Below are 20106 nucleotides of genomic sequence, written 5' to 3'. Positions count from 1 at the left end.
GCAAAGGGAGTCGGGGGGCGACAACAGGGAGAGAGCTTGGAGTCAGGCGATTTGGAGTCAGTTCCCCAAGGCAAGTCACTCGCCAGCTGCGTCGACTTGGGCAAGTGAGTCAGGCTCCCTGGGCCTCAGTTTTCTCCCTCTGTAGCGCTGCCTACCTCACAGGTTTTTGTGAACATTTGCTGAGGTGAAACGGGTGTAGCGCTCAGGGTGGGCCCCGCGGGCCGTCACTCCGCGCGCAGGGCTCCGCAGGGAGTCGGCCAGGGCCTCAGGCTGACGCCGCAGCGGACTGAAGGAGTCCTCGACTGCCTCAGGTCTGTAGCCCTCTGGGCCACCCTGTCCCTGTTTTGCAGTTGCTTAGAACTGAGGGTGTTAGGTGGATTAAAATGGATGTAAGAGACCTGAGATGGGCTCCATAGCTGGACTTGAAATTTATCGGAGACAAGGAGGGAGTAAAAGAATCATTACTGGGAATTCCCTGGCGCGCGCTTCCACTGTAGGGGCACGGGTTCTATCCCTGGTCGGGGAACTAAGATCCTGCAAGCCGCGCGGCGTGGCCAAAAAAAAAAAAAAAAAGGATCATAACTGTAGCGACTGTCACTATAGAGTGCTTCCCGCGAACTGTGCTTTTAATCCTCACGCAGTATGGAGAGATTCCAATATTACAGGTGAGAAAACGGAGGTATCATAATTGGGTCAGAATTAGAACCCAGAGCCATGCTTCCAGCCTATGCACTGGGTCCTTCAGAAGCTCCGGAGCTCAGGTAGACTCCCACCTTGGAACGTTTCCACATTTACATTCCATTGAATGCATTTACATTCAGGGCAGAGCATTGAACCTGGGGACGTTACAAGAATGAGGTCTTGCATCTAGAGTCTTGATCTAAAAAGATTTTTCATGTTAAACATGAAACCCCTGGGGCTTCCCTGGTGGCGCAGTGGTTAAGAATCCGCCTGCCAGTGCAGGGGACATGGGTTCGAGCCCTGTTCCGGGAAGATCCCACATGCCATGGAGCAACTAAGCCCGTGCGCCTGCGCTCTAGAGCCCGCGAGCACATCTACTGAAGCCCGCGTGCACATCAACGAAGAGTAGCCCCCGCTCTCCGCAACTAGAGAAAGCCCACACGCGCAGCAATGAAGACCCAACGCAGCCAAAAATAAATAAATAAAATTAATAAATTTATTTAAAAAAAAAGAAACCTCTGTGGATTGATGGATGGGTAGATGCATGAGAAAGCAAATACAGTAGAACGTTAACTAGATGGTGGGTTAACTAGTAGAACTAGTAGAATCTAGATGGTGGGTGTATTCAGTGTGTTCACTGTACCATTCTTTCAACCTTTCTGTATATTTGAAAACTTTTATAATAAAATGTTGGGGGGAGTTATGAAACAAAAACAAACTCTGTTAGTGCTAGCAATAGCAAGAGAATAAAACCAAATATTTAATTTGTAATTTTATTTATTTATTTATTGGCTGCGTTAGGTCTTCGTTGCTGCTTGCCGGCTTTCTCTAGTGGCGAGCAGGGGCAACTCTTCATTGCAGTGCGCCGGCTTCACATCGTGGTGACTTCTCTTGTTTCAGAGCGCGGGCTTCACTAGTTGTGGCACACAAGGCTCAGTATTTGTGGCTCAGGTGCTCTGGAGCGCAGTCTCAGTAGTTTTGCACGGGCTTAGTTGCTCCGCGGCATGTGGGATCTTCCCAGACCAGGGATCCAACCTGTGTCCCCTGCATTGGCAGGCAGATTCCTAAACACTGCGCCAGCAGGGAAGTTCCCTGATTTCTATATTTTTATTTGTGCTTTTCTGTGTTTATGAAATTCTCTGTAATTAGCATGTACTACTTTCATAATTGGAATAAAAAATAAATTATTTCTAAAATAAAACAATCAGAACCATCTGTTGTATTCTGGATTATGTAAAACTTCTAGTTGTTCTTTCCTGGCCTTCAGAAAGCAAGCAGGAAAGAGCCCTGGCCAGAGTATATAGGAGCTTATGTATCCTAAAGGCATCCTAAAGTCCAGATGCCTCCTCATTTGGGGGGGTGCTTAGGTGTACTAACACCACCCTCTGAGTCCTGCCACTCCTACCTGATTGTTGCCTGGAATATGCAGATGGAGGCAGTTGGGTAGTCTCCTAGGGGGAGAGAGGTGGAGTCAGCTAAGTGACCTAACAGAACTCTAGGTGTAAATAGTAATGATTCAACTCGTCTGGTGCAAAGTCTTGCAGCTTGTGATCACCAAAGAAGTTCATATGTAGCCTAGAAAATGTGCCCAGATCTGGGGATGTGACAAGTACAGCCTTTCTGGATTAGGAGGAAGGCAGCTAAATTGCTAGGAGGCATCATCCAGGGAACCCCAAAGGTGGATTTTGTTTCTGTGAGCCCAGGTACTAACCTTTGCAAGTTAGAACCCAGATGAAGCCCAAATTAGGACGTAATGCTAAAGAGGCCCATGCACTCCATTCTCTACTAAGGCCACAGATGCTAAGGAGGGTCACCCTTTTGAGCTTTTGCCCATCTGGTTATTCAACATCATCAAGTGCATGCTATAATTTAGGCCCTGGTTGCATGCAGTAATACCATTCTGTCCTCAAGGTGTTATATTCAAGTTGTTATTCAAACAGTCAATTTAGAGCACAGTTGTGATAAGGGTAAACTGCTGTGAGGCCATCTAATGCAGTTTTAGAGATTATAAGGGAGGCTTCCAGGAGGAGATATTTAGGTTGAGCCCTGAGGGACCAGTAGGAGTTAACCGTAGGGAAGGAGAAGGCTTTTCAGACAAAAAGGACAGCATGAGCAATTGCTCAGATCATGAGATTATGGTAGACCAGGGGCGAACCCCACCTCCCTACAATATGGCTGGGGCAAAGAGTTCAAGTAGGAAAATGGAGGGCAAAGGAGCTGGGGCCGGGGCCGCCAAGGCCTAGTAGACTGTATTATGGAGTTTGGACTCTACTGAGGGCAGTGAGTAGCCATTGAAGGGTTTTAAGGAGTTATGTTGGGATGAGACCTTCTCAGAAGGAAGTGGCAGCTGACTGGACGGGAGATAACGAGTAGGGGAGGAGACTGAGAGCTAATTTGAATGGAGGGTAGCCGCAGGATAGTAGGGAAAGGAAAGGGAGTCAGGGAGAGATGTGGCAGCAGCTGCCATTATAGGGAAACTTGGGGAAAGAGGAGAGATAATTAAAGGGTCAGTGTAGGAAGTATTGCTGTGTAATCGCAGTGTAAGCCCCCTCCTGTGACTTCATTAAAAAATCTGCATTATCGGGCTTCCCTGGTGGCGCAGTAGTTGAGAGTCCGCCTGCCGATGCAGGGGACGCGGGTTCATGCCCCGGTCTGGGAAGATCCCGCATGCCGCGGAGCGGCTGGTCCCGTGAGCCATGGCCGCTGAGCCTGCGTGTCCGGAGCCTGTGCTCCGCAACGGGAGAGGCCACAGCAGTGAGAGGCCCGCGTACCGCAAAAAAAAAAAAAAAAAAAAAAAAAAATCTGCATTATACATTAATGATTTTAGAGTTGGATTCATATTGTTCCGGGAAGATATGACAGTGTGCTCAGATTAGCCCAGAGGTGAGTATAGGTAAGAACAGGGATAGCCTTGGGTGGCCTATTGACTAGCAGGTTACATGGGGATGTAACATGGGATTGGGTCCAGGGAGACACCAATGGGGAGACCACTGCCGTCATCCAAGCAAGAGATGCCAGTGGTCTGATGTAAGGTGATAGAGATAGATGCTAAGGAGATGAGATATTCCAAGGACAAAAATCATAGGACGTGGAGATAGATTGGTCGTGGGAGCTGAGGAAGGAGGAGGAGTCCAGGTTGACTGCCAGGTTTCTGGCTTGGGGTACTGGCTAGGCAGTGGTATCATTCTGAGACAGGGAATAAAGCAGAAGGAACTGATCTGCAAGAGGATGAACAACGATGAGTTCAGATACGTGTGAAGGAGGTAAGAAGGAAGGATAAGAAGTGTGATGACTCTAGGCTCTACGTGCCCTCTCCGAGAACAGAATTCCAGGTGCATGACCAGGTGATGGTGGATGGACATTGGAGTCCTCTGATACATGGGATAGGCCTGCCCTTCCCACAGGGTGGGGCTTTCACTTAAGCTGTATGGGAGCTCAATAAAGTTCATCATTCCTAATATGATGATAAGAATGGCACCAGTGGGATTGTCTTCAGATTGAAAAGAAACCTTTGGCCTTGGCAGACTGTGAAGAGTTAATGCATTTCCCACAGCAAGCCGTTTACTCCCTACTAGGGAGTAGGGCAGTGCCCAGTAAAAAATAATAATAGAGCAACACTGGGGATAAAACATTCTACGAACCTGCCCATCTGGTTTCCTCCCTTTCCCTATGACATCAGTCCCCTCTGGCATCCAAGCAAAATGTTTTCTTCTCTGCCAGCCTCAGTCATGAGCTTCTCCCAGACCTTGGCCCTTGGGAGCAGTGGGCAGAAGAGGAAGTGATGGGGGAGTAAACCATCGGTGGGAAAATGAGTCATCTCAGAGAAACTGGTCCAGGCTGGCAGAGAAGGCTTGGGCTGGGTCACTGTGGAATGTGTTTCTGGCCACTGTACCCTAGGAGCTTTCTGTCATTCTTTGCCACTTTATTTGTGCTATAGAGTAAAATGAAACATTCTGGAGAGCTACATAATTAAGAACTGAGCTGTGCAGGAGAGGAAGGGGACAAGCAGCAGCAGAACTAGGAGATCTGGAGAGAGTATGGAAGGGGGTGCAGAGAGCTTTAGGGAAGCAAGTGCCATGTGTAGGTGGATGAGAAGAGGAGAAAGATGGGAAAGATAATTCAAGAAGAGTTGCAGTACATTGTGACTATTTGGTGTTTTCTTAAGAGACTGCAGAAAATCGGTAACATTTTCAATTATTTTGGGGTAATGAACTGATGTTTCTTTGGGTTTTTTTGGGGTTTTTTTTGCAGTACGTGGGCCTCTCACTGCTGTGGCCTCTCCCGTTGCGGAGCACAGGCTCTGGACGTGCAGGCTCAGCGGCCATGACTCACGGGCCCAGCCGCTCTGCGGCATGTGGAATCTTCCCGGACCAGGGCACAAACCTGCGTCCCCTGCATCGGCAGGCGGACTCTCAACCACTGCGCCACCAGGGAAGCCCTGATGTTTCTTTGAATGTGGCCAGACAAGTAGGAACACGAGGGTCTGGTTTCATATGCGGTACATCTAAAGCAGTAAGCGTGCTGAATCTGTAGCAGCCTCATTGCTTCATTTTTGCCAACTTGCTGTATTCTGAGATGGAGGCCTCAAATAGCTTGTCATGTCAGGGCTGCTTTTCTCGGATCCATGGGCTGCAGGGGTCAGTGAAGCACTGCCTCCCCTCCCAACCCCCCCACGACCCCGCCGAGTTGTGAAAGTTGTAAAGTTGGATGCAAAATATTGCACGTGAGCAGGATAGTCTTGATTCTGGAAGAATATTCACGCAGTGCTATCCAATAGAATTTGCATGATGATAGAAACGTTCTCTATCTGAGTGCAATATGGTAACCCCATGTGGCTACATGTAGCTCTTAAGCACTTGAAACGTGGCTGCTACAGCTGAGAAACCGAACTTTTAATTGTATTTAACTGTAATTAATTTTGATTTTAATAGCCAAATGTGGCTAGTGGCTACCATACAGGACAGTGCAGTTCATCATTTTCAAAGGTCTGTAAAACTATACCCCCCAAACTACCCCCCAGAAAAGTTAAGAACCACTAGGGCCAATCCCTTTATAGCCCTGTTGTGTTGGCAAATAGTAAGTGTTTAATAAAAACCTGTTAATTTTTTAACGAGTACTTAAAGAAGAGTTGCTCTAGCTCCAGAAAAAGGGAGCTGAAGTACAAAATGACAAATGGTCTTCTCAGTTTCACCAAGTTTTATTTTCTAAGCCCTAAGTTCCTTACCGTCTACCCAAAACTTTTCCCTAAACATCTTCCACTCTGTCACATACCTTGGAAACTTATTTTATGGCACAGTGAACCAGAAGCACAAGCAAGGGTGGAAGGGGTGTGAAAAGATTAACAACAGTGCTGATAATGTTTTTTGATGCAGCAAGATGAGGCACTGATTTAATAGAATCCTAAAGCTTTGTACTCAATCTTGTACTAAGCAGATTTTTAATGAACTGCATCGATATAATTAGGTAACAGCACCTCAAAAGTAAACACATTCATTAAAGGTAAAAACAAATATGGGAAGTACCTGCAGATTTTATAAAAGTAAAAAACAAAACAAAAACAAAACAAAAAACCCCAACCTTCCAAGCTGTACCTCCCCCTGTGCTAACATGTGCACAGTAGCTAAATTTCCTTCTGTCTGGCTGAGGCTGGCTCTCCCCCTCAGCCAGCACATGTGCAGGGCTTCTGTGAATGTCACATTGACAAACGTTCCCTGGAGCTAGGCAGCTGGGGACCAGTTTCTTTTGTTATTCCCTCCTTCTCGTGGGCTGCCAGTTTTTCTTGTCATGGCACACTCCTTGACAGTGCCTGCAGGAGACTAGGGTTTTTTCCCTCATGGAACACTCTGACCCCAGCTCTAAAAGCCCAGGCTTGTGTATGTGGCATCTGGGACTTTGGTGGTTTTCCCCACTCCTTGCCCACTTGACGTTTGTTCATTCATTCCACCGGGTATTTACTGAGCCGCAGAATAGCCTGGCTCTGTGCTGGGCGCCAGGGACACAAGAGTTATCAAGACCCCCACTGTTAAAAAAAAAAAAGACCACTGTTCACAGACAAAGGGACAATGGCAATGGGTGCTCCTGCAGCTCTTAAGCCAGAGCTGAATGGGGTGTTCAGGGAAGACTTCCTGGAGGGAGTGGCTTCTGAGCTGAGTGAGACCTGATGTACCAGCTGGTGTTAACCAGGTACCTGAGGAGAGAAGAAAAGCATTCCAGGCAGAAGGAAAAGCATGTGCAAAGAAAGCTGGGACGACTTCTGTCGCTTTGGGGAAGCTCAGCACAGTTAGGTGGGGCTGAGGAGTGTTCTTTCTTTCTCACTCTACAGCCGCCAGTGATTTAGGGTGAGAAGCCCTAATGTAAATCAGAGCCTGGCTGGGTTAGATTATACATGTAAATCCTAAGTATTTCAGCTGCTCATACAAATGTTTATTGTATATCCCTGACTAGGATGATTGTAAAGGGGATGAGATAGGCTGGAGGGAGGGGAGAGCCTGAGGGGAATATAGTCTCACAGTCTCCTAGGGGAGCTGTGCAAAGCGAAAGGGTACTTGTTTGGAAGCCAGAGGGAAAGCAGAAGAGAACCAAGCAGAAATCCAGCGATCCCTCCTGGGCCTGAGTAAGAAGGGCCGCAGGGGGTGCTGTATTCAAAATGCTAGGATGTTTATTAATAACTATAATTCCCTAAGGAATTGGAAGCACCCTCAAGGTCCACCCAGAGGGGACTTGCTACATGGGAAACGTGCAGTTCTGAATACCATGCAGATGTGAAAAAGAGCAAGTCCCTATACGTAGTTATGAAAAGATGTGCAAGTTATTTATGGAATGCCTACTGTTGGCACTGTGCTAGATGCTAGGGTGCCAGAGGTGGAGGGGACAGTGTCTGCCTCCCAGAGAGAACCCCATCTGCACCCCTTTATCTTGGCCTTTGTGATTTGCCTCCACCAGTCTCTCCCTCATCTCCCATTACTCCCAGATTGCCAGCTTCTCCAGGATCTGCTGTGTCTGAAAGCCTGTACCAAGTGTTGCAGGGGCTAGTTCTTCTCCTTGGAACATTGATTTCTCCACCTCTGCCTCCCCAGTCTTTAGCCTGACCAAACCCTCCTTGGCCTTCATGTCCGTGACTTAGTAAGTTGGTGTTCAGTGATGCCAAGACCTGTGTGACCCCAGCCTAGAGCTTTCCTCCCACTTTGTACCTTGGAAAGGCCTAGGTGTCCCCTACTGCTCCTTTCATTCCCTCAGTATTTTTGCCAGTTGAGTTGTCTAAGCACATTCTAGAATCTTTTTATCAAGTTCTATATGGCATCTTCTAGTTTTTTTCATTGGAATGGTGTTATATCTATAAATTTACATGGGGAAAATTTTTCCATTCTTGCTGTATTTGGCCCTCCCACCCAGAAGTTTGGTATCACTTTCTATTTATTCACATCTTTTTTCTTCTTTTCTCCTATTTGTGGCTTATAATTTTTATATTTCTTGAAATCTAAATCTGTAGCACTGTGCTGATACCCAGGGAATACCTGCAGTGTCTTTTTTTGACATCACCTCTGACACCAAATGTGTCGTTTTTCCACACCAGTTCTCCAATTTTCCAACGCCAGCTCTGTGTCCAACAATTCACAACTACCCAGAGTTAGTGCAGACCCCCACAGGTTAAGGGCTTAGTCCCATAAGACTTACCCTCAGTTCAGATGCCAGCTGAAAATGGGGTTACCAGTCTACCCACACTTCTTCCAGGCTGACTATAATTTTGGGGTTCCTATAGACTGTTTATCCCCCAAAATTCATATGTTGGAACCTAACCACCAATGTGATCGTATTAAGAGGTGAGGCTTTGGGGAGATAATTAGGTCATGAATAGGATTAGGGTCCTTATAGAAGAGGCCTCAGAGAGCTCCCTCACCCCCTCTACCATGTGAGGACACAGAGAGAAGGTGGCCATCTATGAACCAGGAAGTGGGCCCTCACCTGAACCTGCCCATGCTGGCACTCTGATCTTGGACTTCCAGTCTCCAGAACTGTGAGAACTAAATGTCTATTGTTTATAAGCCCCCCAGTCTATATAATATTCTATAACAGCGTCCTGAACAGACTAAGACAGGAGTCATGAGCATGGAGGTGTTATTCAAAGCCTTGAAAATGGAAACTATGAGAAGTGGTCCAAAGACTGAGGCCCGGAACACTTCTTCCTGTAGAGGCCAGGGAGAAGAGGTGGAGCAAGTAGATGAAGCTGAGGAGGAGCAGCCAGTGAGCCGGGAGAAGAGGGAGAGTCCTGGGGATACTGGAAGCCAAGCGAAGAATGAGCTTCAGAGAGGAGGAGAGCAACTGTGACAAGTACATCAATGAAGGACGCTGAGAACTGGCCACTGGATTTAGCAGCGTGGTGGTCACTGGTAACCTTGATAAGCTGTTTTGGTGGAATGGACTGGAGAGTGAATGGGAAGTGTCTTAGTCTGTTCAGGCTCCTACAACAAAATACCATGTGCATCTCATTCAGTGTCCACTTCCTCTACACACAAAATGTAAACTCCATGAGGACAGGAGCCAGGTCTGAGTTTCTCCCTTTCATGTCCCTAGTGCCTAGATGGGGGCCTTGTACCAAGTAGGTGCTCAATAAGTATCTCTTGAAATAATGAACAAGTGACTAAGACACAGGGCAGGAACTCTCAGTGTTTATCCTCTAATTGGCCAAAGCACTTAGGCAAGAAAAAATTAAATAAGTAATGGAGCTTCTCTTGGCAGGTGCTGAGGGAGGTACATCTCTGTACCCAGCACCTAGCTCGGGGCCTGGCGCACAGTGAAAGCTCAGAGAATGCTGCTAGCTGAATAAGCATTACCTCTTATATCTGCACGTACTCCTCGCATTGGTGGTGATCTCATCAAGCCCCATGGCTTTAAGTGTCATCTGTAATCTGATGACTCCCCAAATTATAGGTCTAACCTGGACCTCTTCCCAGAACTCATATATCCAACTGCATATTTGACATTTCCACTTGGAATGTCTAATAGGCATCTCAAACTAACATAGCCAAAACAACTTTTTGTTTCTCTTTTGGCCAGCCTTCCCTATCTCAATCCATTCTTCTCATTGTTCAGGCCACAATTCTTGGAGTCATACTTAACTCCTCTCTTTCCCCCACACCCCGCATTCAATTAATCAGCAAATCTGTCAGCTCCACCTCCAGAATATATCCAGAATCCAACCGCCTCTCATCCTACCTTTGCTGTTACTGTCCTGGTCCAAGCCACCATCACCTCTCACCTGGACTGTTGCAGTAGCCTCTTCCTGGCCTCTCTGCTCCCACTGGCTTCCCCATACTCTATCCTCCACCCAATAGCCAGGTCATCAAGTCTTGGCTCAAATGGCACCTTCTCAGAGAGACCTGCCTGGAAACCTCTATTTAAGACAAGATCTCTCACTCTGTCCCCTTTGGTTCCCTTAGTCTATTTTTATCCATTGAACTTAGCAGGGTCAGACATATTTTTGCTTACTTATTATCTTTATTCTCTTGTTAGAGTGTAAGTCCCATGAAGAAGGGATTTTGCCAGTTTTGTTCTCTTGTGGATCCCTAATAGGGTTCTGATCACCAATCACAATGGAGTTTCCCTCACACCAACAAGCAATTCTCTGGACACCAGCTGGGTGTCCTACAATTCAACTCAGTTCTGATACCATCTACCTGGAGATGACATCAGATTCCACTGTCAAGGGTTCAGTCCTACAAGACTGCCCCCTCCCCCAACTTCAGAAGCCAGTTCCAAGCCCAGGTTGTTACCTGTACTTTTGACCAACTGACTATAAGTCAGAGGTGCCCACGACCCCCTCCTTGAGTTCAATTAATTTGCTAGAGCAGCTCACAGAACTCAGAGAAACATTTTACTTACTAAATCACTGTTTGTTTGTTTGCTTGTTTGTTTTAAACATCTTTATTGGAGTATAATTGCTTTAAATCACTGGTTTATTATGAAAGGCTGTAACTCAGGAATAGCCAGATGGTAGAGACACAAGGTATGGGGAAAGGGTGGGGGGCTTCCATGTCTTCTGCAGCGCACCACCCTTCCTGAACCTCCATGTGTTTACCAACCTGGAAGCTCTCTGAACACCGTCCTTTTGGGTTTTTATGGAGGCTTTATTACATAGGCATGGTTGATTAAATCATTGGTCATCGGTAATTGAACTCACTCTCCAGCCCCTCTTCCCACCTCAGGGGCCAGGGGTGGGACTGAAAGTTCTAAGCCTTTAATCTCATGGTTGGCTCCACTGACAACCAGCCCCACCTTAGGTGCTTTCCAAAAGTCAGCTCATCAGCAGAAACCCAGTTGTGGTGGGAAGGGGCTTGTTATGAATAACAAAACACTCATTTCACCTTTATAGCTCTGAAGTGATTTCAGGAACTGAGGACAAGAGACCGAATGTTATAACAAAAGATGATCCCATTGCTCGTGTTATATTTATATATAACAAGATATATATATATATATATATAAAAATATGTTTATAATATATATTTCTTATCATAAATTGTAATGTCACAATCCCCAGCACGCAGAACAGTGACTGACATCTGGTTCTCTCTCAGCAATCATGAATGAAGGTCTGAATGAACTCTTGAGTTCTGGAGAGTCAGGTTTTCTTCCAGTCAGTGCGTAAGAGTGGAGATGCCGGAAATCAGATACCAACTGCTTGTTCCTTTGTCTGGGGCCCTAGAATAATTGAGATTTAACTTGGGGCCACTTTGCATATAATTAAAGAGTGACAGCAAGGTCACCTAGTGAGTCAGAGGGGGCTCCTAGAGCAGACTCCAGTCCTGCCTCCTAGTCTATGCAGGAGGGAACTTGTTCTGTAATTGTTGGACATCCCATCCCTTTGTCTGTAAGTAAGCCTGCCTGCCCTGTGGTCCTTACACAGGGCTGTGAGTCTGGGATCTGTGGCATTCAGACTCATCCTAGATTATTATTATTTTTTTTTTTGGCCACACCGCTTGGTTTGTAGGATCTTAATCCCTCAACTAGGGATTGAACCCGCGTCCTCAGCAGTGAGACCGCTGAGTCCTAACCAATGGACTGCCAGGGAAGTCCCATCCTAGATTTATTTAGGGCACTGGTTCTCAACTAGGGGGCAATTTCACCCTCCAGCGGACATTTGACACTGTCTGCAGACTCTTATTTATTTATTTATCTTTGGCTGTGGGCTCTAAGTTCCCTGACCAGTGATTGAGCCCGGGCCCTCCGCAGTGAAAGTACAGAGTCCTAACCACTGGACTGCTAGGGAATTCCCTGTCTGGAGACATTTTTGGTTAATAACTGGGTGTGCGGTGCAATTGGCATCCAGTGGGTAGAGGCTAGGGATGCTGTTAAACATCGTTCAATGCACAGAACAGTCCCCCAGCAGAAAACTTTCTGGTCCAAAATGTTGGTTCTGAGGTTGAAGAATCCTGGTTTAGGGTACCATTAATGATAATTGGTAGCCAGCATCATTGACCTTTGCCATGTGCCAAGTCCTATACCACCTACTTTATATGCACCATCTCAATCTCCAAATTGTCCTTGAGAAACAAGGACTATTACAATCCCCATTCTACAGGTGAGGAAACTGAGGCTCAGAGAGGTAGAGTCACTTACCTAAGTTCAGACACCTTAGTAGGGGCAGGGTAAGGCTGCACACCCAGGTCCGCCTGGCTTCAAAGTCTGTGCTTTTAGCTTCTTCTCTGGGTTTTCTGCTTACTGATTGGGAGCTGAGGGGGGCCCACTAGGCCTCTCTGGACGTGCCTGAATTTATCTGCTGCACCCCAGACAGGGGGCTGAGCAATCAGGCTTCGGAGGTATCTGTCCATTCAGGCGAAGCTTGGCTATGGGCCAGAGGGAAGCTTTTTCTTCCCTGAGTTGTCCCAGTCTGTCTGGCCTCACTCTCCCTGCACTGCAGTACAGTTCTTGGCTCCACAACTCAGTTCCCCTGCCAGCCCCAGGCTAGTGCCAGCCCTTCTCCATGGGAAGAAAGCTTCTAGATTCAGACCTAGGCCTTGCACACTCTCCCACTGAGCCTCTCCTTTCTGTACAGGAGTTCTTGAATCAACCCTGGGGACTGCAAGGTCACATTCCTCACACTTCCTTTCAGGTAAGGGAGGGCTGGAGCTGCTAGGTTGGTGACAGAACTCATGGTCCAAGAAAGTGCTTGAGGTCCCAGAAAATCTTGGAAAATGATTGCTGGACAGGGCTGGGAACAGTGCAGTCCTGGGCCAGTGGCAGGGTGCAGGCTGTGGCTTTTTCTGTCTTGTTTTGGGACCTCCAGTCCCTGCAAGAAATCCCTCAGTGTGCTTGTGAACAAATCCAAAGGGCTTTCTGAGGGCCCTGGGAAAGTATGATGGCTAAAGTGCAAAGAATTTGTTAGGGAAGATCAAGACAGTCAAGGACAAATCTGGGGTCAAATTTGAGAGAAAACAACTCTGAATTAGTTTGAAAAATCCATTCTTTCTTCAGTCCATCTATCCATCCATTCATCTATCCATCCATCCAACATATATTTAGGGAGCTCCCACCAGGAGCCACGGATGCTGAGAGTCTCCGGGGACACACATCATCTCCCTTTGTCTGGGGAGGTGAGGCAGCTCAGAGGTTTCATCGACCACGTAAGTCTGTACAGTCAGACAGAGCAGGGTTCAAATTCCAGCCTTGTCATTCCTAGCATTGTGACTTTAGGCAAGGGACCTCACCTCTCCGCACCTAATTTTTCCTCATCTATGTAATGGAGAGATCAACAGCTCTTAACATCCACCTTATAGAGTTGTGAGAAGTCAAGGAGATAATGTGTCCCAAATGCTTAGCACATAGTAAGTTCTCAGTACATAACAGCAGTAGCTACCATCTTTTGGACCTTGGCTAGGTCTTTTTTTTTTTTTTTTGGGCTGCACCACGCGGCATGCAGGATCTTAGTTCCCCGACCAGGGATCGAACCCGTACCCCCTGCAGTGGAAGCATGGAGTCTTAACCACTGGACCACCAGGGAAGTCCCTGGCTAGGTCTTTAGATGCATTATTTAATATAAACCTTGCCACCACCCTACAATGAAGGTATTATCTCCATTTAAAAATCAGGAACCTATACCTCTGAGAGGCTAACTCGTAGGAGGGCACACAACTTAGGTTTTTCCCAAGTCTGTCTCATTCCAAAGCCTATGATTTCAGAAGCTTTGCCTCCCTCTCATGATGATTTCCAGTAATAAGAATAGAAAATGCATGTTTTCAGGCTCAGAAGGGTTCTCAAGAAAACTTAGCAGCTAGGAGTGGAATATAGTGAGTTGCCCAGACATGTGATGCTACAGAACCCAATTGATGGGCCAATTCAGTGGGACCTGGTGAGGGAATCTTGCATTCATTCCAAGAGTATAGGTTATTCTAGAGCAATTGTTCTTTATCCTCCTTGGGTTCTGAATCCCTCTGTGCCTCTGATGAAAGGTATAGATCCTCTCCCTGGAAAAATGCCTGTGAGCACAACACACATCTTGTGCATAATTCCTGGGGACTTGTAAAACCTTTGCAATCCATCCACCGGACCCCCTTTAAGAGCCCTCCGCTAGGGCAGCGTTTCCCAAGTGTGGGACACATATCACTGGCGGGGTCCCAGATCAGTTTAGCAATATGAGGGCAAAACGTTTTATATTATAATATTTGTTTATATTTTATGGGTACCTTCTATTTATGATAAATGAGACTAGTTTTCTGTTTATGGTAATAATATAAATTTGCCTTTAAAAAATGCTTATTAAAAATAGGGAGTTTAATTGAAGAAAAATATTGAAGAAATAATAGTAGAGGTAGGGTGCAGGTATGGCAAAAACCATGAGGACAATTTGGGAAATGTCTCTGGGGTTTCTCCTTGGTGGAGTCATGGTGGGTTTACTTTAGCGTCATCTGAATTTCCAGAGGACCCTGGAAATGACCTATTTTGGGGCTCTCTACGTTGATGGCATGGTTCTGACCAACCAAAAATGCTGTTGAGTCTCCACTTTCTTACCTTCCCATGGAATTCCCCTAGTGCCTATGATGAGCTGAACCCTCCCTGCTGCCAATCAAAACTACACCAGATACTGTCCTCATGCAGATCTAAGTGCAAGCATTTTGGTGCCATACCCATTCATTTATTCAGCAAACACCATGTGCCAAGTAGCAAGCATAGGCCATGATCCATTCACGCCCAGAAAGTGTGAAATCCCCAGCACCCAAGGGTAAAGCCAACTTGTCTGAGGTGATGGAAAGAGCACTAGATTTGGAGTCAAACAGACCAGGATCTTAGAAATCTGGTTCCATAGCCGCACGGCTTGCAGAATCTTAGTTCCCCAACTAGGGATTGAACCCATGCCCTCGGCAGTGAGAGCTCGGAATCCTAACCACTAGACCACCAGTGAATTCCATGACATCACTTCTGATACTGTGTTTGTTTGTTTGTTTTTCTAACACCAAATACTTATTTTTCCACATCCATTCTCCAACATCCACTGGGTGTCCAACAATTCAGTTCTGACGCTGACTCCCAGAGTTAGCACAGACCCACAGGCTAAAGGCACAGACCCACAAGACTGCAAATGGGGTGCCCACGTTACCCTCACCATGCCCAACTGACCATAAATTTGGGTTCCCACAACCACTTCCTCAGGCTTGATAATTCTCTAGAATGACTCACAGAACTTAGAAAAGTACTCTACTTACTATTACAGATTTATTATAAAGGATGCAACTCAGGAACAGCCAAATAGAGGAGATGCATAAGGCAAAAGGTATTGGGGGGTAGGGGGATGCAGAGTTTCAGTGTCCTCTCAGGGTGCACCACCTGCACAGCACTTTATAGTTTTGGAGTTGTTATGGAGAATTTGTTACATGGGCATGGCCACTGGGGATTGAACTCAATCCCTTCCCCTCCCCTCCCAGGAGGTCAGGAGATGGGGAAGGTAGGGGAAGGGGACATGGGTAGGAATAGGGGGCTGAAAGTTTCAACCCTCTAATCATATGGTTGTTTCCTCTGATGACCAGCTATCTAGATATCTGAAACTATCTGTATATCTGAAGGCATCTTGCCTCCCTCCCCCCAAAGAGTCACCTCGTTACCTAAACTCCAGTGTAGTTGATAGAGACTCATTATGATAACAAAAGATTCTCTTATAACTCAAATAATTTCAAGGGTTTAAGAGCTCTGTGCCTGGATCTTTGGACAAAGACCAAATACATATATATATATATATATATATATATATATATATATATTCTATTATACTTCTTTGAGTCTGTCTTCTGGTTACAAAAAGAGAGTATTCAGCTGAATAAAAGGTTGCCAACTGGAGGCCCATAGGCCATATCTAGACTGCACTGTGTTTTAAGAAATGAATTTGTGACCAACATTAAAATGATATTTCCCATAAAAATAATTCAGATTTCTGGTCTCTCTTGAAAATCAGATGATTTTAGCAACACTGGGTCAACAATCCCAAATGGCAACATCTGCCTGGGCACCTTTTAAAGGGCTTTTCTAGGGACTTCCCTGGTGGTGCAGTGGTTAAGAATCCACCTGCCAATGCACGGGACACGGGTTCAAGCCCTGGTCCGGGAAGATCCCACATGCCATGGAGCAACTAAGCCTGTGTGACACAACTACTGAGCCTGCACTCTAGAGCCTGTGAGCCACAACTACTGAGCCCACATGCCACAACTACTGACGCCCGCGCCTATAGCCCGTGCTCTGCAACAGAGAAGCCACCGCAATGAGAAGCCCGCACACCGCAACGAAGAGTAGCCCCGGCTCGCCACAACTAGAGGAAGGCTGCGTGCAGCAACGAAGACCCAACGCAGCCCAAAATAAATAAATACTTTTTTTTAAAAAAGGGCTTTTCTATTTGCCACAGTCCCCTCCACTCCCTATTGTACCACCTACCTCACCTCACTCATTAATGTTACCTGCTGGGCTCCTGTACTTCTAAAGCCCTTTCAAACCCCCAAACCCATGATATTGGAAAGATTAGGTTACTGTTGACTAGAAACTCCTTGAGGATGGGGCTGTAACTGACTCTGGGTATATATTTCAAGCATCCAAATCCTGAACAGACATTTCATTTACAACTAGCGGATATTTATTACCTGCCTCACTGTGCGATAAGCAGATAGGAAGTGAGAAATGATTCTGCAAAAATAAGTGGTAACAGAATGAAAAAGGCCGTTGGTTCCTAGAAATAATATCCCCAAAATGTCTCTTGGGGTTAAACACAGGCCAGAAAATCATGAGTTTCTTTTTTTTTTTAAATATTTATTATTTATTTGGCTGCGTCAGGTCTTAGTTGCCGCGTGCAGGATCTTTGTTGGGGCATGCGTGATCTTTAGTTGCAGCACACAGGATCTTTTAGTTGCGGCATGTGGGCTCTCGTTCCCCGACCAGGGATCGAACCCAGGCCCCCTGCACTAGGAACACGAAGTCTTTATTATTTTAATTAATTAATTAATTAATTTATGGCTGTGTTAGGTCTTCGTTGCTGCACGCGGGCTTTCTTTAGTTGCGGCGAGCAAGGGCTGCTCTTTGTTGTGGTGCACGGGCTTCTCATTGCAGTGGCTTCTCTTGTCGCAGAGCATGGGCTCTAGGCGTGTGGGCTTCAGTAGTTGTGGCACGTGGGCTCAGTACTTATGGTTCACAGGCTCTAGAGCGCAGGCTCAGTAGTTGTGTCGCACGGGCTTAGTTGCTCTGCGGCATGTGGGATCTTCCTGGACCAGGGCTCGAACCTGTGTTCCCTGCATTGGCAGGTGGATTCTTAACCACTGCGCCACCGGGGAAGCCTAGGAACACGAAGTCTTAACCACTGGACCACTAGGGAAGTCCCAGCATGAGTTTTTGATAGTGCTCTTACTTCACTTTTTAAATATTTATTTATTTATTTATGGCTGCGTTGTGTCTTCGTTGCTGCGCGCAGGCTTTCTCTAGTTGCGACTAGTGGGGGCTACCCTTCGCTGCGGTGTGTGGGCTTCTCATTGCAGTGGCTTCTCTTTGTTGCGGAGCATGGGCTCTAGGCTCGCGGGCTCAGTAGTTGTGGCGCAGGGGCTTAGTTGTTCCATGGCATGTGGGATCTTCCCAGACCAGGGATCGAACCCATGTCCCCTGCATTGGTAGATGGATTCTTAACCACTGCGCCACCAGGGAAGTCCCACTTTTTTTTTAAAAAAATTATTTATTTATTTATTTATGCTGTGCCCGGTCTTAGTTTCTGTGTGTGGGATCTTCGTTGTGGCATGTGGACTTCTTAGTTGCCGCATGCATGCGGGACCTAGTTCCCCGATCAGGTATAAAACCTAGGCCCCCTGCATTGGGAGCGTGGAGTCTTACCCACTGGACCACCAGGGAAGTCCCTCTTCCTTCACTTTTAAAGAAAATAATTAGGGTCAAGAGCTGGTTGAGATGAGCAGCAAACACAGAAGATGCTCAGGAAGGCAGGTGCTACAAATGGAGAAAAACCTACAGGCATTTATCAAGCAAAATCCTCTTATTTGTTAGAAAACCTTAACATCATCCCGTCCCAAACTCCTTTTCTTCAAAGTTATTAATAAGAAGAAGGCACACTGTCTCCTCAGCTAAATGTATTAAAGTAATATTGAAGTTAAGAGAATGGACTTTAGGGTCATCCAGACCTGGAATTTTTTCCTTTATTAACAGCTTGACCTTGTGAAAGTCAATTTCCTAATCTGTAAGCTGGGGATATAAGACCTGGAATTCTTAATTCAATGCATATCTAAGTCAGTGCATGCTATGTGGCAGATGCTGAATTCGATGATGAAGATGCAGCAGTGATGAAGACAGGCAGGGACAAATAGACAATAACTGAGCAAATAAATACATGAGATAATTCATGTGAATTTATTCTGAAGGAATAAATGAGGCAAGTACAATGGAGGAAATAAAAAAGTTACTTCAGTAGAGAGTAACTGAAGTGTGGTGGTAGGGGGTAAGTAGAGATGATTCTTTAGGGAAGGAGGCATCTGAGCTCAAATCTAAATGAGCAGAAGTTATGCCAGGAGGGAGATGGGAGGAAAGGGGTCCCAGGCACAGCTGTTGTGAGGAGCAACTGAGTAAATGCCAAGCACTTGGTGATAGGCAACCACTCAATACACAGCTGCTGTTCTTATGACCTCATCCCCTTTAACGACTCTCAGCTCCTTCTGTTCAAACAAGGAGAAGCTGGCCAAGCCATAGATCAGAGGGTTTAAAACTATATACACTACCAAATGTAAGGTAGATAGCTAGTGGGAAGCAGCCGCATAGCACAGGGATATCAGCTCGGTGCTTTGTGACCGCCTGGAGGGGTGGGATAGGGAGGGTGGGAGAGAGGGAGATGCAAGAGGGAAGAGATATGGGAACATATGTATATGTATAACTGATTTACTTGGTTATAAAGCAGAAACTAACACACCATTGTAAAGCAATTATACCCCAATAAAGATGTTAAAAAAAAAACACAACTATATACATGAAAAGTAAAGGCCCCCAAGAGAGATTCAGGTTCTAGCATCATCGTTAGATTCCATAGTTCTGAATCATGCATCCATGTCAGCAAGTCAGGTAGAAGCACTAACCCAGACTCACTCCTGTTGCCAATACAACTTCTTCCCCAACAGCGACTCTGTGTAGAACTACTTTAACTCCTCCAACCCATAATCCCACCACTGGAAACCTGAAACTGGGAAAAGTCTCTTAATTTGATTTAATTGATATGCATATGTTGTACCGGAGTTTCTCATTATTCCCAGCTGGTTTCTCTTTGGCATTGTGTGCCTCTGATCAAATTGTCTAAGGGGCTCTGGATTAATGAGAGTGGGTGGTCAAGTAGAAACAGGCAGAAATGTAAACAGAAAGCTTCTGGTTACATGATTAAACTGATAACTTGTTTATGCAAGTTCAAAAACACATTTTAGGTATTTAAGGGTTGGTTGTTCAAAACCTTGCCATGACTCTTGGGACAGTTCCATAAATTGACAGCCATCGGTAAGATTCTTCCAACCCTTACTATGTGCCACAAGTTGTGCTGAGAACTTCAAATGCACTAGTTTATTTAATACTCCCAGCATGCCTATGAAGTGGTTTCCTTTTATATTTAATCCCTTTACAGATTAGAAAACTGAGGTTCAAACAGCTAGTAAAATGACAGGGCTAGGATTTAAATATTTAAATCCAGATCTGATCCTGCTCCCCAACCCCACCCCAAGTCCTTGGTTTTTTATCCACTTAGTGGTTAGTCTCCCTAAACCAGAGGAAATACCTCTAAGGGATGCCATTCTATTCATTAGGGCACCTCCGCCCTAGAGGTAAATCCCCACCAAGAAACTCCTACACAGGAAAGACTGCCTCATCTGAGCAAGAAGCCCCACCCTGGACACACACCACCGGGATCGGCACTCCCAAATCCACCCG

General features: G+C 46.1%; 1 protein-coding gene across 2 annotated transcripts in view; it reads left to right on the top strand.

Moving 5' to 3' along the window:
- Nucleotides 1–51: 51 nt before the first annotated feature.
- The window catches only part of DYNLL1 (dynein light chain LC8-type 1), a 23247-nt gene continuing 3192 nt past the window's right edge, over nt 52–20106 (top strand). The window contains exon 1 of one of the 2 annotated variants that reach the window (XM_049698256.1): nt 52–70. The gene's annotated coding sequence lies outside the window, so the exon portion shown is untranslated. The other variant, XM_049698255.1, reaches the window with a different exon arrangement.

Source organism: Orcinus orca, chromosome 15 (genome assembly GCF_937001465.1).
Source record: "Orcinus orca chromosome 15, mOrcOrc1.1, whole genome shotgun sequence".
NCBI classification, from domain to species: Eukaryota; Metazoa; Chordata; class Mammalia; order Artiodactyla; family Delphinidae; genus Orcinus; species Orcinus orca.
The sequence above is the reverse complement of the archived record's forward strand: the minus strand, read 5'-3'. Positions and strand labels throughout refer to the sequence as shown.